The sequence below is a fragment of the Amblyomma mixtum genome, chromosome 2 (assembly GCF_055824585.1).
Source record: "Amblyomma mixtum isolate Tamu chromosome 2, ASM5582458v1, whole genome shotgun sequence".
In the NCBI taxonomy this organism is placed as follows: Eukaryota; Metazoa; Arthropoda; class Arachnida; order Ixodida; family Ixodidae; genus Amblyomma; species Amblyomma mixtum.
The window spans coordinates 94,632,712-94,636,694 of NC_143013.1; positions in this window are offsets into that span (position 1 = coordinate 94,632,712).

The following is a 3,983-nucleotide window of genomic DNA, read 5'->3' on the forward strand; positions in this document are numbered from 1 at the left end:
TGTACCCAGTGAGGCCCTTGCCAAAGCTCTCTCCCCTTACAGCTGCACATAAGACGCGGCATCATGCGGTCGCGTGCCACTGTCACCACCGGGACCCGCTATGTTCGAATTGAAAATAAGCCGGAGTCGCCCGTACCCAACTACATCAAGGTCGCAGGCCACCGCGTGAAATTTTATTACAAAGGCATGCAGCGCATTTGCCGGCGTTGTGGGTCCACTGCGCACTTCAGGGCACAGCGCACGGCTCCTTTCTGAGCCCGCTGTGGGGTTTTTAGGCACCAAGGCCAAGGTAGCGTGCTGCCATATCGACGTTGTGGTGATCCGCACGCTACCGTGGCGTGCGCTATCAAGCCCTCGTACTCGGGGGCTGCGCCCGCCCTGCGCCCCGCAAGCCGCACAGGAAGCCGTTGAAGCCATCATGGAGCCCGGCGCATCCAACACCGACGCCGCTACTGGTGCTTCCGCCGCGTCTGAGCGTCACTGCGTGGAAGAACCGGAGTCTACTGTTGATGCGTCCAGTACTGCACCAAGCGAGCAGACAGTAAAGGTGCCTGCTGCGTCAGCCTTACTCTTTCCTAGCGTCCATGACGCTACGAGGGCCGAGCCTACAGTGGCCCTGGAAATCTCTCATGCTGAGAACGTGCCGCTCTCGGAGCCAGCGCTACAGCCCGCGGCCCTAGTTGCGGTTTTGAGCAGGGACGCCGACGTAGCTGAGGTCGACGGTGACGACCGCAGCTTGCCGTCGTTAGCCTTATAAGTCAACCTCGTCATTTACGACGAGACTGTCATCACGCCTGAGCTGGGTCCAACGCCGCCATCTTCGTCATCGCTTGGAGAGAGAGAGAGAGAAAACTTTATTACAACAGGAATTCGGGGCACGCCCCAGGGTCCCCGCACGACCCCACTCCACTCAAGTGTTTATATTCCTGAGGTCCATAACAATGGCAGCCCGGCCGGTGGCGATGGTCTGCACGGCCGGGTCCTCCGAGTGCAGCAGGGTCTCCCAGTCCTCCCAGGTCTTGAGGTTCTCTAGGTCCCGCGGGGGAGGGTCCGCCGGACAGAGGGAAAGGATGTGGAGGGAAGAAGCGAAGGGTTCTGGGCATAGGGCGCATGCCGGAGTAGGGAAGCAGGGATGATAGTGGGCTAGGGTAAGGGGCGAGGGGAGAGTAATCTCCCCTCGAGAGAGGGGAGAGTGTCTGTAATCTGCGCCAGAGTGTTGCGTGTCTGTTATCTAGGGAGGGGTGGGGCGGAGGGTAGAGTTGGCGTGAGGCTCTGTATACCTGGGTCAGCTCACTGAATGAGTGCATGCGCTCCTTCGTGAATCCCGCATCCGAGGCCACCTGAGCCCGGTTTAAAGAACCTCGGGCTAAAAGGTTGGCGGCCTCGTTTCCAGGATTCCCGGAGTGCGCAGGCACCCATATCAGCTCCGCTTGGCGGGGCGGGGATGCATCGGGCGAGTCCAGTATGCCAAAAGCAGGGACATGGATTCGGCCTCGAGCAAAATTTAGAATCACAGTTTTTGAATCACTGAAAATGTACCGGGCTTCCGTGCGGGGGATTGCGAGTGCAATGGCGGCTTCCTCTGCAGCCTCTGGGGAGGTGTCGGGAGGGAGAGGTAGTGTGATGAGGGCAGGTAAAGAGGAGTCCACCACAGCTACTGTCGCTTCATCACCCGTTCAGGCAGCGTCCACCCATACGGCGTCCGGCTCGGAGCCGTACGCTCGATGGAGTGCCTTCGCACGGGCTCTGCGGCGCTGCTCATGGTGGGACGGGTGCCTGTTCCTCGGGAGCGGCCTGATGAGGAGCTCTCGGTGAAGGGATCGTGGGATGGCGAGGAGGGTTGGGTCGTTGGCAGGTATTCTGATTCCGAGGGAGTCCAGGATATACCGACCTGTGGAGGTTTTTGTGAGCCTGATGTATTGGGCCTGTCGGTCGGAGCCAAGATTATTTCCTGACGCTGACCCTGTGCAGTCGCTGTCCTCTTTTACATCGAGGATTAGCGCCAGCACTTAAGCGCACATTCGTCGCATGGTGAGATGGTCGCTTTGAGTTGGGCTACGGACTCGGACAATTCTGCCAGTCGGCGAAGGAGGCCTCGTGGCTCCTCAGGTCCGACGCTCCGCAAAAAGTGTGGTGGTTTGGCGCCGTTCGCGGCGCGCTTTGCATTGCCTAAACATCACTACTCTTCGGGTTTTTTTATTTCCAAAATGACTATTCTTCCCATTATTACACTTAGCATGGCGGGGTTGCGCACTGTTTTAAAGAAGGCAGAGGTGGCCGCAATCGCTCGTTCCTCGAGTTGCAATATCGTCCATATCGTCTGCGTGAAAGAAACCAACTTTTTTCGCCTCAATGACGTGTTCAAATTCAAGCGAAGGTTTGGCGTCGATGCCTTCTTTTAGTACGCCAGCACGTGTTCTAGCGACGTTGCCGTTCTTGTTTTCAACCGCTTAGTCGTGTCAGATCATCATGCTATCTACGATGCGCTTGGACGCGTGCTGCCGTTCGACCTCACGTTTAACGCGCTTCACCCGAGAATTCTTTTGCGTTTATGCGCCTGCGCATTCTTATTTGGTAAACACATTCTTTAAAAATTTAGATGTGTATTTTCTTGGTGGACGTAATGTTGTGATGTTGAGCGATTTAAACTGCATGCTCCATACGGTCACTGATGTGCAGGGTCCTGGTAGGGGTAGGCCAGGCTGGAAGACGCGCGAGTTGCGCCGCCTAATAAGTCAGTTCATGCTTACGGACGCTTATGAGCTCCTGTATGGTAACGCCTTTGTGTGGACATGGCGCCACGGATTATCGTCGAGTAAGTTAGACAGGGCGTACGTTCCGACGAGCCTTTCGCGGACAGTGTGTGCTGCTAGTATAATGACGCTGCCATCCTCGCCGATGCACATATCACGCCATCGCCCTTTTGTCACCCGCGGTTCGGGTGCCTGCAGTATCTCCTCAGACACCATGGCGGTTGGATGTGCGCATCCTTCACGACGCCAGCACTAAAGAAGGGCTTACGCGGGTCTCGCGTTTTTGGTTGTTGGGGCCATGCCTGGTGACTGAGACCGTCTTAAGCCCCATCTCCATGGGCCCATCCGAGGCGCACGAGCGCAGCGCCTACGCGTACCAGCGTACGCCAGAGCCGGTCAGCGCATGCGCGAGGCGCAGACTCGAGCTGGCGCTGGCGCGTGGCAATTATCTGTCCGTGTAGGCCCATCTCCATGGGCGCATCCGAGGCGCACAAGCGCAGCGCCTACGCGTACCAGCCTACGCCGGAGCCGGTCTGCGCATGCGCGACGCGCAGACGAGGGCTGGCGCTGGCGCTTGGCAAATATCTGTCCATGTCAGATATTGGCGCCTCGCTCGCGCCTCGCTCGCGTCGGCGCCGGAAGTGGCCGCTGGTTTGCGGTCGGTGTAACCAATCAGAGAACGCAGTTCTCTCGGTATCCGGTACGGCCCTTCGCGCCGTTTGCTTCGCCGAGCCGAGCTGAACGCGGTAGCAACGACAGGCCATCGAGTTGCATATGTTTTCCGACGCTTGTCGCGGCGCGCCGCTGGGCGCGTAGGCGCTGCGCTCGTGCGCCTCGGTCGTGTCCATGGAGATGGGCCTTTAAGGAGCAATGGCGTCACCATTGCGCGGCATCCGGTCGAGCCCATAGGGCTCGCCGGTCAGATGTGCGCGTGGTGACGGCGAAGCTGCGCAATGCTCAACGCACCCCGTCGCCTTCGTCGCTTATGTTGCCATGGAAAGAGGAGCTTTCGGAGCGCTGACAGCGTCTTTTACGGGCCTCCTCTTTGGCTGCAGCTGCATGGCGTTGTCGACGCAGTCCAGCGACTCATCCCGAGGTACTTCGGTTTGCGCGCCAAGAGCTGTTGTGCCCCCAAGGTGCCCCTGCTTGAGATCTTCCTCCGGGGCTATGTTCCAACCAGGTGGCACGAATTTCAGCGCGTTTTTTGGCCATTTCAGGGGTATTGCTCAG